The sequence below is a fragment of the Anopheles stephensi genome, chromosome 2, assembly GCF_013141755.1.
Source record: "Anopheles stephensi strain Indian chromosome 2, UCI_ANSTEP_V1.0, whole genome shotgun sequence".
Classification (NCBI taxonomy): Eukaryota; Metazoa; Arthropoda; class Insecta; order Diptera; family Culicidae; genus Anopheles; species Anopheles stephensi.
This window is the reverse complement of record NC_050202.1, coordinates 46,708,983-46,728,224: the sequence shown is the minus strand read 5'-3', so window position 1 is coordinate 46,728,224 and position 19,242 is coordinate 46,708,983. Positions and strand designations below refer to the sequence as shown.

At 44.5% G+C, this 19,242-nt stretch overlaps 1 protein-coding gene across 5 annotated transcripts in view; it reads right to left on the bottom strand.

Annotated features, from left to right (window-relative positions):
• LOC118506981 (CDC42 small effector protein homolog) overlaps positions 1-19,242 on the bottom strand; it is a 29,582-nt gene that overhangs the window by 7,698 nt on the left and 2,642 nt on the right. For all 5 annotated transcript variants that reach the window (XM_036044845.1, XM_036044848.1, XM_036044844.1 and 2 more), the window contains exon 3: positions 5,604-5,716. The gene's annotated coding sequence lies outside the window, so the exon portion shown is untranslated. The remainder of the gene's footprint in view (positions 1-5,603; positions 5,717-19,242) is intronic.

Below are 19,242 nucleotides of genomic sequence, written 5' to 3'. Positions count from 1 at the left end.
CAATTGCACGCACGCACAACACTCTCGCTTCGCATGTTTGTTTGCTTCGAGCGGAAGGTTTCCTTCTGTTTGACCAGGTTCGGCAGTAAAATACCGTTCTGCTCAGGCGCTGCGCCTTCTTTAGATCCAGACAGCCGTATAGAAATGACCTAAATCTGATTTCTATTATTGGCCACTATTGAAACAAAATTGCTGGATGAACAGCAACATTACGGTGGAGGTTTGGGGAAGTACTGTTTTGCAAATGGATATTCAAAAAGTCGGCCAATCGGGTCGGGTGCGTGGTTTTGGCAAAGCAAAGCAGAGAGAATTTAATTGAGATAAAATATGGAGCTGTTGGAGCAGAACAAACAATTAATATTTTAATTGAACAAACAACTACATAGTATTTGTTTCTCGATTTCTTAAAACCACTCTTGTCGGATGTAGATAGATGGAGTACTAGTATCGAGAACATTTGGTAGGATCAGAGCCCTCGAAAGATATGAGCCCTGCGTGCAACAATCTTCGGGAATGATCGCTAGTTTATCTGTGTATTCCACAGTACTCCAGGTTGCTGGGCAGACTCGCTAGGCTCTGTTAGGCTGCTTATGTCATGAGAATGGCACCAAACGACCCTGCCTGCAAAGTACTTTCATGCCCTCCACATGGAGGGCATTATCATATTTTATGGAATATGACACAGTGATGTCGTCAATATCTCTAGCAGACATGTTTACCAGGTGTAGGCGCTTGAAGCCAGGTGGGGCGGTCTTCACATGGCAGGATCGGGGTTCAAATCCCATCCGGACCGTTCCCCCGTAGTGAGGACTGACTATCCAACTTCGCGGTATCATTGAGTCCAGTAAGCCAGAAGTGGTAGGCATTACCTAAGAGATCGTTAAGAAGAATCCGCTTGATCCAAGCACTTCCGCCTAATGCTTACTCAGGTAGTTCCCCAAATATCACCGATTGCAATTTGTGGAACACAATCAATGAAACAACAAAATGTTCGAGACCAAGACAAGCAAATGTCGACGCAATCGATCAATTGTAAGCGTTGCTCTTATCTTCTCCAAATTACTGCAGTTCTGTCCCGGATGCCCGTCTCTCAAGCCTCTAACAACTTCAGAACCTTTGTCGTTCTTTTTGGCGGTCTCGCTTGCGTTCCAGCGCCCAGTCCCCGATAACGATGCATCAGCAATCGACAGAAACCAGACGTGCGGGCTAAGTCGTTCCACACTGCAAGTACCGCTTCCTATCAGCCGTCAGCCGTCACAAGGGACAAGAGTCAAGAGTACAACGCATACGCGCAAAAATGACCATCGGTAGGTCAGTACCGCGGAACGGAACACAACGTGGATGACTCATGGCCGCTGGTCTGGGAAAGCAAACGGAACGCTACGCTACGTCTTCTGCTTCTTCTTCCAGGGTGTACGTGTGTGTGTGTTTGCTCCGTATCGCTCACTCAACTCACTCGACCGTGCTACGGATGGTCGCGAGGTGGGAATAAATTATTTTGCACCCATATATTACCACCATTCGGCCAAAATAGCTTCTATCCCACTTGACGCTCGTTGAAGGAGGAGGAGATTGTGGTTGGACTCTTGCTGCTGCCTGTTTGTTGCTTTCTTCCGTCATGTGGTCGTGTTTTCTTGCTGAAACAAACATGTCTACTAACGAGCAGTGTTAGCAAGACGGACAACGACCAAGCAGCTATGGCATTCCAGTTTGGTACCTTTTATTGGGCATGTACCGGAGGCGCGATGGTGTAATTATAGAAAAAAACTCACAAAATAACACTGGGCGACGAATAAATTGTGTGCATTTACAATCAAAATGGAAACCCCACACGGGTACGTCACAACACTTTGCCAGCAATGAAGCAGCAAAGTGTAAAAGATAATCCCCGACTGGCACGAGGGCATGAGTAAGCCAAGAAAAGTGGCCAATAAAGATGCCTCAAATAAAACAGCTCATCGAAGTACCAGGGTCTTTGCAAAACAGGATTTAGCGTGTGTTTGCCGCCGTGCATTCTTGTCCTAAAAGGTTCCTTTATTGTTGTGAGTGATGTACATCACAGAATGCTCTCTTGTGGATTCATCGAACCATGTGAGTCATGTCAAGATATCTGAGGAAGGAAATTTGAATTTAATTTTGGAGTTTGAGCTGTTTATTGAGGTTCTATTTTTTGTGTGATATTGGTTTCTATATTTCAATGTACAAGTTAGTGAAGAAGGCACTTTAAAATGAATCCTCATCACCACCAGACAAGCCACATCCAGTGCGCAAAAACTGGTCAACCAAACAAGCGATAAACCTACCTATCCATGTTCGAAGACCGAAGCAGGTCATCACCACCCGGGATCCGCGCACCAGTGAGACCACCAACTTTTTCGAGCGTGATGTTACACTGTGGTGGAAAACTGTACCCACCATGCAGCCATTTATCATGGCGAAGTGGAAAAGATAACGTTTGAAGTAAGCCAAAAAAAACACACACAAACTTTCAGAAAAGAGGTCATCCATCGAGGGGCCATCGTACCTGTTTTCGTGTTTTTGTTTGGGCTGTTTCTCATAAACTCAAACCGTTGCTTGGGTCGTTCCTTTTCCCCGATGCTTTTCGCGATCGTCATTTTGGCAGGGAGGAACATTGATAACGATGGAAAACTGATATCGCACACCAGTGGTACTGTGGATTTTCGTGTTGATTTATGTGTGGTTTTGTTTTGCGCCTTCCTTGGACACGAGATTGTTGATGAAATTCAATTAAAAAGATTTATCAAACGTGGAACCCAGTAAACTGCGAGCCCAGTCACAGTAATGATCCAAGCACGCATCATATCCACTTCACCGATTAAGCTAAGCAACGGAACAGACTTAAGTCAGCTCATAAAATAAATTAAAGTGCGTTCAATTAATTATGAGGCGGAAGAAGTAAAGGAGGGTTGATCGGCACGTGTGTGACACAAGGATTAAACCTTTATCGAACTATCGCTATTTTGGTGGGTTTTAAATAATTTAATAGGTAAAGTAACCTACATTTATTTTGCGTCGTCTATGCTTAATTGGTCAACCGCGAAATTTTATTCAATCTCACCAGGTTTTCAGGTCGGTGTTCAATTCGAACAGACGTCTAATGTGATTAATGAGGATAATTGGACAATTCACTTTAAAAAACCAGTTGTTTCTGCTCTAGAGACTTGTGCGCGTCCCTATAGTTTCTGCTGTTCTTATAAACTCTAAGCTAAACAACGTTTGTACAAGACCGTTAATTTTGCGGCTATAAAATTAGTCGACGAACTTATCTACAATTCAAATAAAAATAATATTCAATTGAATTTAGCTTGAATTCTAGATCCAGGAAGCATTTAATAAGAATATTGCCATCTCTTCTTGAGACGGCTCGTACGGATAGGCGAAAGCGGAACCGGTCACCACACGGCAGGATCAGAGTTAAAATCCGTTCCGAACCGCCCACTGTAATGAGGGCTTGACTATACAAAAAGGTGGTATTATCAAGCATAGCCAGAATATTACCTATAAGAAGGTCATTAGGCGAAGAAGAGAAAAGAGAGTATTTATTCCTGGGCGATCTTTTTCTGAGCCTTAGATCTTTTCGTTAGTTGATATTAAGTCTGGTGGCTATAGGATGGTTGGATGGTTGGTCCTCCAATCGAGGTTTGCTTGGTAGATACTGAAGTCAGTTTCGAGTCTCTTCTATTTCTTTTTGGTTATCCTTCATGAGTTTCTGCTGATGTAGATTCGTTGGATCCTCTGTTAGATGATCTCGACGTTCTTCAGAAGTGAGAAGATATTGTAGAACTCATTTTTTTTGTAAACGTTTATTCCGGAAATTGATCACTATTTTCCACTTTTAACTTCAGGGATGAATCTTAGTACCATCAAAACTGATGAAAGAGATCTCTGTTTTCTAACTATTGATTCTCCAAATTAGCTGATAACATCGTTTGTCTATACATAACAGCAACGTTTTGTCTATACATAAGAAAAATAACACAAAAGACGCGGCATAAAGCTTGGTGGATTGCTAGAACTTTGAGTCATGGTATGAAGATCAGTCTATTTTTGTCAACGAATGCTCGTTACTTAAACTGTTTATCTTAAAGCCTCAAACGATCTTTCCAACTCGTACGATGTCGATAGACCGTTTGATGCACACATTTGAAATTCCACGCCATTTAATCGGGTTGTGCTTGGATATGATACCGGCTCGTAAACTTAATGCTACTTTCGAAACAACAACCTACCATGCTGCTTCCTAACTGTTGGCCATTTTCGTCAGTCGAAAAGTAAGCGCGGGTGCGTAGCGTGAAGATCACGCATAGGATCCCGCGGCATACCAACCATCATCTTCCCGAAAGAGCTCCCAATAAGTAAAAAAAAAACCCACCACGACCCATCTCCCAAATAAAACGTGCACGATCGCGAACATGTTACGAAAAATCAAAACACCATCATCGTCTACCGAATTGATGGCCAGTTGTTCATCGGTTGCATCCATCGAGAGTCTGCTGCTGTTTGTTTCGCAACGACGAAGCAATTGGACGATCTATTTCAAAGACCACCCCGTGGCCGTTGGACAAAATAGAGAAGAAAAAAAACGCAGGGAAACCCATCCTCCGACCCCGGCCATAACTTACGGGCCGCTGAGCTCGGAGCACATGCAAATGGGAGACAGGACGGCATCACAATCTGATCTCATCACGTTGGCTTGCAGGGTAGGGGATTATTTGGAGTAGAACGAAATCCGTCGTCCGATGCAGTTTGAACGTTTCGGCAAATGTGTTGGTGAGTGTTAAAATTGAAAATTGCTTTTAATCTCCAGTCAGTCATAAACACTCCAAGGTAGAGTCGGAGACGATGGATGTCCGGAGATCTGTTGAGGGAAAGTGCGTCTGTGGACGCATCTGTTTAACGCTAGCCGGGTGTTGGACAGACAGGCATGTTCGGTATTCAGGTTGCAAAACTTGCTATAAAAAGGCAATTTTGATTTCCTGTGTTCGCCAGTTAAGAAACAAATATTTGAATTAATACATTAAAATCGGTTCGGTTTAATGTATAATTTTATGTCCATTTTACGACCTACGTACCGATTACAAACAAAATATATGAAGCAGACAAATCATCAAATTTAGTTAAGATAAACTCCTGCACTAAGAGCTGATTTCCACGCTCGGGGAGTAAATAATGTTGTCTCCATATTAATGAAACCACATTTCCGCCTCATTATTTATCATTCGTGAAGACAATAAATCTTTCCTAAAAGGAAGCTGCAAAGAGCAAACAATTCTCATCATAAAATCATGTTCCCACCGGACATTTATAACGATCGAATCTCGGACGGACGCAAAACACAAACCGTCGTTAACGGGTGACCGACCGATTTATGCTGCGTAAAAACAGAACGGTCGCAACGAACCAAGGTCTGCCACCAACAACAGACAAATACTTCCGCTCTCGTTGTGTGCTATACACAGATACTCAAACGCATACGAGGTATACAGCCGGAAGATTCAATATCCTACCGGCTACCGTTGGGAACGATTTGTAAAGATAAACGTCAAATATTGACCTCGGTTGTTGAGTCGAAAATTACGTACCACAGTGATAGCAAGGGTAGGGTAGGGACTGCTGTTCCGATCGCTGGAGCAGTAATAGTGGTGATCCTCTTACTAATTACGTTGATTCGTCCACGTTCCTTGCACGACACACCCTGCGAAGAGAAGGAAAAGATAAATCAAATGAAAGGAAAATGCATAAAAGCACAATGTTTGGACAGTAAGGTACGGCGACGTTCAGAATTGCAAGCGAATAGTTTAGGTGTTCGATAATACTGACCCCCCCTTGTCTGGCCCGTTCTCCAATCAACTGGGCAGATCGGTATTTGCTATTGACAGGTTTGGCAGGGAGTTTGACAGCTTGGTGCTGGTGCTAAATCAAATCCCCTGCCTCCACCAATCAGTGAGGAGTGCCATAGTCCGCTCGTGTAGCGTAACTATGGGCCCTTTAAATGGGCACACGCGAGGTAGGACCTCATAACTCGAGCTGGCCACACCGCACGCTCCTTACGGCTTATGGTTAGTGAATTCCTTTTTTTTAACATAAATCTTACACGAATCAAGCTTACAGCGTAATGCTCGTATATTGGATGGTGGTTTGGTGGGTTGATGAGGGATGATTGAAATGACGAAAATAACCCCGGAAGTCCGGTATTGATCAACCCCATCGGCAAACGGCGACCAGTTAACGAGAGCTGATTTACACAGTTCGAGCTTTAGCCCAACACAAATCGCTCCCGTTTTTGTGTGTATCAATTTTATTTTCATCGTTGATTGCTTTTGTTGAGCTTGTTTTTCCGTTTTTGTATTGGAGCGCTTTTTAATTTTATTTTTTTGTAAGTTTTAAAAGAAAGTGAAAGGATGTTATTGCATGGCGAAGTTTGTTTGAGCCATGCACGAGACAGAGATGGGTTTGAAAAGTGATCGAACTGTTCAATAAAAAAATACGTTTGTAGATATAATAGTTTACTCTTTGAATATTTGAGAAAATATTTGTGAAAGTTTCAATAAAAAGTGGATCAAAAGGCTAGAAATAGCCACCCAACCACGATGACGATTGAGAACATTTGAGTGAATTTTAACTCTAGGTCGAATCTTATTGAACGTCATCATTAAATTCTCCAGGAATAAAGACATCATTGTCTGGTAATTACTTCATATTACTTATCAGGGCCTACAACCGATTCGGAGGAAGTTTTGGTCAACTGCAACAAACTTCTATATTGTTCACAGTGAAGCGCCATCATCTGCCAATTCATTATCCTGATCGTTCTGGCGTGCGCATCCAAGCCAGCACTCTATCTCAGTTTGGGTTTAGTCTACCACGCCTCCTCTGTCCATGTGGAAGGCCTGAAAGGACTTTGTCATTGTAGTGGCTCCTCCATAGTCCTTCCACACATGCGGTGCCAAAAATCACTCTGCGCATCTTCCTCTCGAGGGCGGCAAAGGGGTTTTCTTCAGTTTTAAACAGAGACCATGCCCTAGAGACGTATGTGAGTCCTGGCAATATAAATGTTCTATACAATATCAGCTTCGCTCGTCGCGACAAGTATTTTTAGAAGAAAAGTTTCCTATCAGAACAGGATTTTGAATCTGCACATACATACAAGCACGAGATGTACCAAGATCCGGTAGCAACGGCAGCACATGCTTCAAGAACAATAGATATTTCCCTCAAACTAACCTTAAAAAACGTTCCCCCGTTGGTATGTCAATTTTGTTCCATCGATCTCTATCCTGCTATCCGATCATATCTCAAACTTGGAAAATATTTTAAAGCTTTCATTAGAAAGTAAAAAGCTTCAGTTAACGAAGGAAACTTGTTCTATAGGAGCGTAGTTAAACCGTAATAACAGCTACATATCACGTACTCCATACAACATGCATCGAGCAATCCTTCACCAGACACAACCTCGACCGGCAAAAGATCCGGTCACAGGTCGGCCTTCAACCTGCCTTGCAGAAAACACCCTCTGGTGCGGAGGGTCTGGTCTGCTGCCATGCTGAAGGTACGTACGCAGGTGACGTTGACACAGTGTTGTAATATACGCTGTTCCCACGATACCAGGGGAAAGGGAAACCAGTGAGCAGAGACACCGACACAGACGAGCTTGCTCAAACGAACAACAAATCGAACAGCGCTCGACGCAACACGAAGAGCAGGCGTGTGGCACGTGAGATCGTCTACACCGGCGGCTCTGCCCGGGTGGCGTTAATGTTGACCATCATGCTCGCACTACACCTCTACACTACCCGCGGAGGTAAGCTTGTTGTCTTTTGCATTCTGTCGTAAACAGAACGCCACGCGGTGACTGCTTCCCGCAGTAACTTAATTACTCCCCAGTGCGCTTTCTGTGCGTCGGGGGGAGACCTTTTTAAACGTATTAAAGGATTTTAGTGCTTTGTAAATTGCTTCCTGTATGTTATCTCGGCTCTTCACTGCCCGCGCTCAAGGTAGGTGTTGCTCGAAGGTGTTGCATCCAACGCGACAAACGTCTTAAACGATGAGCAGCGTTAAGGAAACAAATTTTTTTGGTTAAATTAGCTCTCATTTAAGATGAAGATACTTTCTTTATTATATAGCGTTATAAAGTGATTTTGCATGTGGCTAATAAACTTTCACTCAAATTACACACATCCTAAAGACATAAGAATAACACTTGAGGTAATGGTGAAATGAGGAGACTTAGTGTTGACAGTAAAATGCTTCCTAAATTACCCCGATTTCTAACGAACATTAAAAGCAAATTTAGTGAGGATATTAAATAGCCATAAAAATTGGCATTACAACCGTAAGTAATTGTGATCTCTGTCAAAGAAAACCTCAAACTCGTCCGTTTCGCTCAATTTTCGTTCAATCGCGATGCATTAAATCCAACTGTCATCGTACCACACAGCACAGTATAATGGTCCGAAATTTCTCCCGCCGAAGCGGAGCAATAGGAGGAAAACTAAACTAAACTAAAATCACTGCTACAAAAGTGTGCCGCTCAATCGTGACGGTCACTTTAACAGTCTGGTCTGGTGTGGTCGTCTTTCCCGGCGTCATCCGCAGGTCATTGTACCGTTTAATATTCGGGCTAGGCATGGACTCTGTCCATCAAGGGTGCAGAAGTGAGGTTAGGGTGCGCTTTCATGTGGTCATACAACATAAAACGGTACTCACACACGCACACATATTATAATGTGATCGGGAAGGGAAATTTGTTGCGTAGTTAACCGGCCGGCCGGTCATTGTAGAGATACAATGGGAACAACAACGGAGGCCGCAACAACCGAACCACATACGGAGTTAAACATGGTGAGGCAATTATTTGTTGAGCTTTATTCCGGTGATTCGAGAGTCGGTTTGTTTGGGAGAAGTGACCTTGTCTGTATGGAGCGATCCGGTGGCCAAGGCAGTAGCAGCACCGGTCTTCACACATCTGGGCCGAATATTTCATAAGTATCTTCATACGCACTACTAACTATCCTGCTAAGTGTATAAGCTAGTCAAGGAAGCCTGTCACTATAGGACCTTTCAAGGACCTCTCGAGGTTGTAAGGCCAAAGGCGAAGCCGAAGATCTTCTCTCCTAACGTCCTCTGGGATGTTCTGGGATTTTTTTTTACTACACATAACCAATTCAAATATTAGCTCCATTCCAACGCACCTATTTGACATTATTTTGAATGAGGTTTAAGTGCTTTGGTCTTGTTTTCCGCCCGGATATTATGCGACCATCCACAGCAGCGGGGATGCAAGCGATCGTAACGAAACGATCGAAAGTTTGCAAAGCAATAAAATAAAATAAAATAGGAAAAGAAATTAAACAATCGCCTTCGAATTGATTTTTGTCATCATCATCACCATCGTCATCGGTAGTAAACGTGGATGCTTTTAACTTTATTGGCCACTTTCTATCAACAGGCGCGCGCGCGCGGTCAGGGAAATTAATTAAAGAAAATAACAACAACCCTGGCCGCGTGTGTACTCCACCGCTGGCAAGAAGCAGCACCCAGCTCTCAACAGCATCACGATGATGTTTATGGAGTGAACGGGGAAAATCTAAACAATTTCAGCAGAGATTGTGTGAGATCCGCTAGATACGATCATCACCATCCAACTCAGAAAACACAGCGACACACAGCTGAAGTAACAGTATGCAGTGGAGTGAAAAGCGAGCAAAACTGTACCTTACTGTGCGAAATCGTTGCAGCTCTTCTTATAAGCGTCAAAGACGCGCACAACGTATAATCCGCCCGCCCGGGGGTACGTGATGCGAAAGATGCCAGCGGAACGCTGCGCACAGCATGACACACACACACAGGCAAACACTTTCACCTCTGGCGAAGGAAGTAGTAGTATGCATCGGAGTAACCGGCACGCTAGGTGAAGATCGTGTGGCATGGCCCTCCCGTAACAACATTGCGCTTAAATCGAGCAGCGTTAACAAGTTTAATGGATTTACATCAATTTACGAGTGCAACAATCGTATTAATTTCAACCATTTTGCTGCTTTCTGTTAAAGCCGGTGCGTAAAAAGGGAAAAGATTGGACTTCGGTGCGTATGTGCGCGAGGGTTTGTGTGTATCATGATGTCTAGCCGAGTCTGGGAATTGCTGCTGCTGCTTGTAGCATCAGCAAACACTGATGGTGGCCATCGTATTTTGAACACGTGGGAAGGTTTGTGGATGTCGGCATTAGATTCGGAAGTATTGCGGGAAGCGAATGGATTGAAATCAGGGGAAACTGATAGGGCAGGCGGGAGGCAAAAAAAAAGGAGGATAACGCGTTGGGCAAATCTTGAAGATTGATACAATCCACGTATGAGCGAGCGAGAGTTGCGAAATAGCTGTTTAACTGCCGACTGGACCTTCTTATTTAGCTACTTTCTACGAAAAATTGATATTCATTGAGAGGAATACATTCCAAGTGATTATAAACATCGAGCATCGCTTCCAATGATATATTTATTTTAATTAAATACGTGAAACCTAACCAATAAACGAAAACGAGGACAAATGAACTATATACGATTGTTATTTGCAACATCCGATCGATCCAACCTAGTCCATGCTTTTCCATGCAGACAACAGACAACAACAAAACCGCATAACATCCGGAAAGAATTAAAAGAGAATTAAGTACATTTTCCTAGAAGAAATGATCGATTCTCAACCGTTCAAGCTGCTGCTACTCGAGACGCGATCAAGACCCTGTTAGAGTCTAGAAAGCGAATGTACAGTAAACATAATTCAACACCAGCAAGTACAGCAATTAAACTGAGTTCCAGTGCAGCTGTCTCTGAGAGCTTGCCTCGGATGGCTGGAACATTCTTTCCCTATCTAGTTAGGCAGCACGTTCGTTGTCTGCAAATTCACCAACAACGTAGCCGATGATGCGCCAATGTTCGGAAGATCAGACAAACCTAGGCCTCTCCTGTGAATGGCGTCTTGAAGACATCTTGAAGACCGTGCCGCTCCCATGATATTCGCTGCGAGCTATAGTTTACAGCGTGTTAGCATCTTCCACCGTATACCGTCCTCTTTGTGCCGGCTTAAGATAGATGGTTTCTATGCAAATGGCATGTGCCAAATGCTGTTTGTACGACATACCATCCGGTTGAACAATTTGCGGGCTGTAGTACCAGCAATTGGAATGTTTTTGGTTTTGTTTTTTTTTGGTGGCACTTTTTCCGTACAGCATTACATTCCTCCCGGAAAAGACGAAACGATTGCTTTGTAACGCTTTGTCGGATGAGAAGGTGATTGATTCATAATTTAAACGTCTTGACAGAGCGCGCTAGGATTTTCCACTGGAATGCTGTCGCACTTCAAGACTTTATGTAGAAGATTTCAAAGCAATATACGAGACGACAAAGAGATGCACTGATCCACTGCACTGATCGGCGGGTTTGGTTAGTTAAATATAGCACTAAAGCACGGATGTCGGTAGTTAATTGAAATTGTACACCAAGCTGATCGGAAGTTTTAAGCTGTCACCATCCATCACAGTCGAAGTTTTGGGATGAAATTTCATCTCCGGTTTAATCCCACGGCGACCTCGTGTAACTGAACTGAAGGCAGTTGCTATTTTAACGATTGGAGGTTGCAAAACCTCCAAGCCCCAAACAGTTCTCAGAACTCAATAAGCTTGTGAGCCCAAGCTTATGGCACAAGCAGATCGGCTTTCAGCAAACAGTCCCGCAAAACTGTGTGGACCGCTCCAGTCCCGTGCGTTGGTGCATATGCTTATCGTGTTGATGTCCATACTTTTCCAGAACCGTTACCTGTTTTCCGGCTTGTGTGTTCAGAACCGTTTCAGAAAAGCTACACGAACATCGTCCAGATTCGTGCCAGCGTCTCTCTGAAGCCCGGCTTGCAAGCGGTCTGCGGTCTGGCGAAGCTGCTCAATCGAGCGTACTGAAATGCTGACCGATATCGATCGACAGTGTGCACACGATCGGTACAGCATAAAAAGTAGGCCGGGAAGAGGTTCTTGCCGCCGCGGACCGTTCCGCTAATGGACCTGAGTTGGCGTGTTTGTTTACTGTGCTCTCGACGAGTTGTGAAGTGGAGAGGCACCACCTACTAACGCGGCCCCGACAGCAACCGTTCGCTAGAACCCGGGGGGCTCTAGAAATCGACGGCCAGTGCGCACACATTTAGGTCAGAAGCCTCCAATTCGCTAGCGGATTAATTAATTGGACAACCCATCTATTTCGGCACCGGTTGCCCAACGTGCCGGCGCGGTTCCAGCACGTAAATAATGTGCGGTAGTTGCCCAAGATAACCGCAGATGCCGCAGTTCGGTTTCTAGCTCAAGGCTTCACTACTTTCTTAGAAGATAGCAGTTGGTTTCGCAGTCAATTATTCTTTGACGGAAGATATCATAAACTTCCAAGCATGATTAGTGCGCAGCTCCACCGCCAAGAAGCGCCAACGGATGATGCTTTTAAGGCCACGATCACTCACTGCCTTCATGTGTACGCTTTCCTTGATCTTTGCGCAAATTTTGAAATCTTCGCCGTTGATCACCCTTTTTTTATCGGGTAAGCCGGGGGAAAGGACGTTTCTTTGAAACACCCCGAAAGGGAGGTGGAAGGTTAAGATCAATCAAGCAGAAATGGATAGAGCGCAAACGCAACAGACTTGCGTCACCTTAAAAAGCGTATCTAGCAGACAGGTCCGTCTAATGGAAGTCGAAAGTATTAAACCGGTGTGGTGTGCCTAGCGTAAACAAAAGCCTTTAGTATGCGAAAACGGCTCTTGTACTTGGTACTTTACTATTCTGAGCTCGAAAGATTTACTAAACTAGCCGACTTAGGTCCAGACAATTCTTCAGTACTGTTCTACGACTTCATTCGCTTGTTTAGTTCCGTGAGATGTTCTGCACACCACTGGCAACGCAATGTCTGTGGAGTGAGCTTAATTTCTAATTACCATTCACCTTGCATACACAAAACCCGCTCTGACTGAGAAAGAAACCCACGGCCTGGCGAAAAAGTTCAGTCAGCGTCATGTTGTCACTAACCGGTCCAGACCAAACCTGACGTTGGACGATATTGAGAGGATCATGGATCATGGAGTCTGGAGTATGTGCGTGCGTGATATTGAAACGATGATAAAGGCGGACCGACGCGGCCACTAATCAGCGTATTACTACCAACGGCAACCCACCAGCAGCTTCAAATGAGGTCATCAACCGGCACAATACACACTCCACACCACGTGCCACTGTTGGTCTCACCAAGCAAGAAACGATCTTTCTACGTTTTCTGCGCTCATGCTCGCCCCGTATGCAAAGTTGCTGCTGCTGCTCCTGCTGTGGGACCTGTCGTTGAGGCACGCCAAGGCGAATGTTATGATCACGTAATCAATGCGTCGATCGGGGTCCCGTATCAATGTGCACAGTCGCTTTCGACACGGGCGCTTTATCAGTGATGATGGACCTTCCTTCCTGGCGGCCGAAGGGCGATTCGCGTTTTTTGTTTCTTTGCTTCTGTTGCTGGTCTTTCGTGAGTACCTCCAGTCAAGCGGTCAAGCGATAGATTTTGAATTTATTTAAGTGTTCAAGGACTTTCAACTCAAAAATAATTGTCTACCACACTTACACAAAATTATAAAAGACAGCAACAATACGTCCGGATACAGACAAACGGCTAGATGAGATGATCGCCCAGATCATCAGATGTGCAAACGCACAGCAGGGAGTACAGAATTGATTATCTAATTCTCAATGGCAGCGTGGCAGCCGGTGAGAAAACGCCATTTTATGTAAGATCCAAATTGATAGGCACCAGAGCAACCACCAGAGTAGACAAAAGTGCAACAAAAGCGGGCGCGTGAAGTAACAGCAACTTGCTGAGCTCGGGCGTAAACCACCATTCACACCAGACACACCCCGAGCACGACGAAGAGATGGAAAACCCTTTCAATCGGACAAGGAAAAAAATAGTACTTTGCCAATTGCCAATTCCACTAACACAATTTTTGCTCGCACTTTACCTTGTGGAGGACTGCTGGGCTGTCAGCCAGTAGGCTTCGGGCCGCAAAGATTGGTGCGTCTATTTAATTTTCCAACAATGAACACAAGCCCAATGATTTTCATATTTTATAAGCCAACTGAGAGTGCGCGGACCGGAGATCGCTTATTGACACCTTTGTTCGGAGGGTGGTACTGGGCACTGGTATCCCGCCCGATAATGTATTTTATGTGCGTAAGTGCATAGCGAGCTGACCCACGGAGTGGGTTAACGCTAAAGTGGTGCGCCGTCCCTTACCGACGCGAAATAATCGTTATATGTCTGTGGAACATTATGGGCAAGAGAGTTTGCACGGCTCATCCCGTCCGTTGAATCATCGAGACACAATATGATTCAGTGATACTTTCACAAAAAAATGTTGAAACATTCGGAAAATGATGCATTTGTCATTACTAGCCTCCTGGACATCCTGGATGTATGTTATTCGAAGAGCATATTGAACATTACAAAAGCGTTTCTTAGCCATCAGTTCAATCGCATTCGCACCAGTGATGAACCTGCTTAACCTGATCTTCGTACACAAGCGAGTACTGCTGCAGGTGGAACACTTTTCCCCCTTTTTCTCTTCCACGCTTTAAACCACTTTTTATTAACGCGGTGGAATATGTTTTTCCCGAGACAACTTTCTCCCGTGTTGGAAGTGTTTGGCGAAAAGTGTGGCGATACATTGTTGCTGCCGGTGGACACTGGTGGACCGATGGGTCATTCATGAGACTCATCACGCTACTCGTCAAGCTAAACCGTTGCTAGTGATTAATGATCCAAAGCGTAGATATTTGATCACTATTAAGATACAAATTAAGCATGATCACACATAGACAGGGCAAATTTTGTACAGAATGAATTGGGTTACCTTGCTGGAACAAATCACTACACCGCATGCAGCTGGATTTATTAGTCTTCAATAAGTAACTCCATTAAGAAGAGGGATCGTTAAAGCTTTTAAATAGCTCCTGCTTATTTATTTATTTTTGAGAATAGAGGAAAACCCTGCATGGTGTGTGGGAGTGTTCTTGTTTCGAACGATGTTGAAAAATCCCAGAAAAAAGCACAGATAGTTATCCACAGGAGGGAATAGCCTGCCGAGAAAAATCTATATCACCAGCCCCAGGGATCGTCAAACAAATGGTTGATTTGTTTAACTTTTTTTCTTGTACCAGAGTGATAAGATCTAATTAATTAGAATATTCTTCTTCTTTTTCTTTGGCACTACAAACTTCGAAAGATCTCGTCCTGCCATTTCTGACACACCTTGACTTGATTCGACCTGTAGCAAGACAGTCAGATCTGCATTAGGGAAGGCGGATAGGATTTGATCACCGGTCCTGCCGTGTGAAGTTCGGCGCCGATATCACAACTGCCAACGGACCGTCCCATGATCAGAACGGCTGGTCAAGTTCTATTCGAAAGTATTTTTTGGCTCTTTAACCTCGACAGCTCTTGGTCGGGAATTAGTGGCTTCCTTGACTGGATAGTCAATCCAACGTACGGGGAATCATCCCAGATGGGTTTGGTATTGCCGTATCCAGCGATCAACACCGCATACGGGTCGCTCCATTAGAATAAAGTTCGAACAATTTAATAATATGTCAGAGTAATTTTCAACATCAAAATCATGAATATAGCTCCTCCGGAATATCTTCTTCCAAGAAGCTCGATCAACTATTTTGATTCAAACCTTAGAACACACTTGCCGATCCCTGATCAATACGAATGTTTGGAGGGACGTGAACGGAACGACGTTACAGTTTTTGGTGCTGGCTGGCCTCTCTTTCCGGATGCTAGCAACATGCGGACAGCATGGAACTCCTTCCTTTGAATCTGCTCCAAATATGGAAACAAGACTTCACAATTTCGTTCCCAGATAGGCTGAAGCGAGGTTGTTTGTGTTTATATTTGGAAATTCTATCTCTCCCACGCACGTTCACCACGCGCGCACACACGAACAGAAGTTGACACTGCGGGCGTGTGTGTGTGTGTGTGCTTGAGGCCGTAGGAGAAACACTTCAGATACGGTCAGGAGCACAAGTTACTAAAATTCAAATTAACAGCCAAACCGCGATCGGTGCGATCAATGTGCGTGCTGGCTGGGGTCGGTGCGTCGTCACTTGATTAGTGGGTTTACCGTCCGCGACCGGGACTCCCGTCATCCGGGTGCACTGGCGTTGGCGCGTGAAAGCAGTTAAGCACATGCGGAGCTGTTGGAGAGATCTTTCCCATTTCCCTTTCACGTCAGGACGGTACACCGCATCGACATTGCGTAACTGGTAGCCAAGAGATGAAGATTGGTGGATTTTTGGTGTTCCCTTCCAACAGCAGAATCAGTGGAGGTTTTTCAAGCTGGCATATGTAGTTCGTTTAAAGGAACGCAAATTATTTGCTCTACACATGTGTCGCAAATATTGTTCTAACGAAGAGATCGGCTTCTATCGCTTTCACTCTCTGTCTCCGTAACGGAAACCATTAATATTGTGGTTGTGTTATGTTTTAATCATCAGCAAAACAAGCAAAACCCTCGTGGTGGTTCACGGCTATTGGGGAAGGCTAGCGATTGGGAGGAAGATGTGGCAAGCTACTCCCGGGCGTATGTCACTCCCATATGTCTTCTTCCAGAAGTGTGATAACCGTACGACAACTGGAAACGATCGCGATCATTGCGAGATCAAACACAATTTTGTGGAAGACTTGCCGAGATGAGGTGAAGACTCTATCGTCCCCAATTCTCGACCCTCGAGGGAGTGTGATTTCCGTCGTTTCCTCTCGGGGATTAGTGAAAGACAACACTTTGGAGCTGGGAAATACTTTTTATGTGCCGCCCTAAGCTAATGATCCACATCTTACATCGTTAGACGAGGATCAGAGAGAGAAGATTCATTTGTAAGAGGTGATTTGTTCGGTGGAACTTATTTGTTCCGTGACACGCACAGAAACAGGAAAGTAAGAGATAATTATAATTTAAATTTGCTAGACTGTTGCAGTGATGCAGTAGGAGGTTTTATACAATTCATCCAACTTAAGATCTCATTTTCTGTGTTGCTCACCATGATCACCATTAAGAAAAGTTGACCATCATACACATTTCCACGCTGATCATCGGGAGCAATCATCTACAAATGATCGTTAGCGCAGCATATGTACACTCGTCGGTTCCATCGAAAGCCTCAAATCTTGTGTCTTTAAAACCTTGATCTCATCTTCATAAGGTCAACTAGCACTACGAAGATAGTTTGTTATTGTTGGACGGTTTTTTTTTTTTTGAAACCGCTCAAAGCATCTTCAATTACTCTGGGTAATTTCACGTCATAAAAAATTCTAATACGATGTAATATGTCAGACTTAGGCGATGGTTTGAAAGGTTCGCCGAGGAACTCTACATGTAAACCGCAGAACGGTACTTCCAAAATAGCCGCCTGCCGTCCTCTGTAGACAGATTTTAAACACATTTATGGTTTTAGCCATGAAAAGGGAATAACAAAAGCGGAAAACAAAAAACTTCTACTGATCGCACCCGATTGTGGTTCTAAATGGTCGACGATCATCACATGCCCAAATAACGGACCCACCGTTACCGGAGCTCGAGGGGGAGAGAAAACAAATGGGAGTGTGTGTGATTACGCATTGCTCGCATTATCTCGTAATAATCGTGCCCGCGAATAGAATGGATGGATGGTCGTGTCGATGGTCAATTATCTGTACAGCGCTTACCGGTTGTAAGCATGATGTCCCTCCTAACCAGTAATACGTGCCATTCCCCGTTGGAGATGAAGGAAGTGAAGAACGCAATATGGACGACTCATATGGAGGAAGGTTCAGTACCGGAGCTACCGGGAAGAACCTCCGCAGGTAATTGCAGGTCACTGTAAAGTTGGCCAGTTTTATTACGTTCTGAGAGCTCCAGGCAGGATCCACGGAACCAGTGTGTGTCCGTCAGCTTTAGAACGTGGAAAGTCTCAAGAATGGTGGAGGGAATCGTTCCGTTCGGTTCGGCTCATTTCGGTTAATGCTGTTGAACTTTTCCCGAACCGCTAGGTACGCCACCCCCTTTTGGGAGGTTGGTTGGTGTGGCTCAGTGTTTTAGCGATCGAAGGTGAAGCTTTTGCGCCGGTCGGTTCTTCGATCGTACAGATAAATCTGAGGCTGCATTTCATTTGCCGCATGAAAGCGTTTGGCCAACGTGAAACGGGAACCGCTTACGATGCGTTCTAGGGGAGAGAGCCTTGGGTTTTTTTTTTTTTGTGTTGAGATCCGTATCACCTGGCGAACTTGTGAGTAAGCAGTATTAGTTTAAGCGGAGATTCCTAAAGTTCGATAAACATGATTGCTCGTGTGCTTCATAGGACGTTACATTGCCTACCCTTTTTTGACTAATATCATGAGATGTAGTACTGTTACGGCGCATTGAAACCCCGAGAATGTTTGGAGTTTCTGTCCAGGTAAGAATTTCAAAAGCTGAAAAGCTGGAACTTTTCAACTCCAGCCTCCAAAGCATGACTCAATTTCTTCAATTACCTCAGTATATTAGAAAAAAAAGAAAGCTTTAACAAAACGCACATAATCGACATCGATGTCGGATGGCTGGTTATTTAAATTTTATCCATTACTCTCCACTCCTTCAACAACGCCGTATGCCGTACAACAGAAAATCTCTATTTCTTCTGATGGGCCGTGTCTGGCGGGCTGTCGTCGCTTTTGCTCTTTGTTGTCGTGAGGCTCCGCTGTTGCCGGCAGGCACGGACGGTTGTTTATGACGGTTGTTTTTGCTGTAACCCGTTGTTTGACCGTGAGCCAGCATCACGAAACCAGCCGCATTTGTTTGGGCCCGCTGTTACGGAACATCGGCGACATCGGTGTACGAAAACAATACACATCGGTGGGAATGAAGGTACCTGCTGCTGCTGCTGCACCTTCTGCACAGCAAACTGCACAGCCGAAGATGGGTGTACGGGGTGTAAAATGTTAATGCACGTGTATATTAATGTTCCCTCTTCTGGGAACTTTCTTCATGTGCGAGGGAGTGTACACATTTAAATGAAATGGAATTCATCGCTTCGAGTGCGTCAGCAGAACACCGCCGGAGTTGATGTGGGGTTGGTTAATACATTAAGTTATTTTTGTGACTTATTAAAATGAAGTTGCATGGGAGAAGAGATTAAGG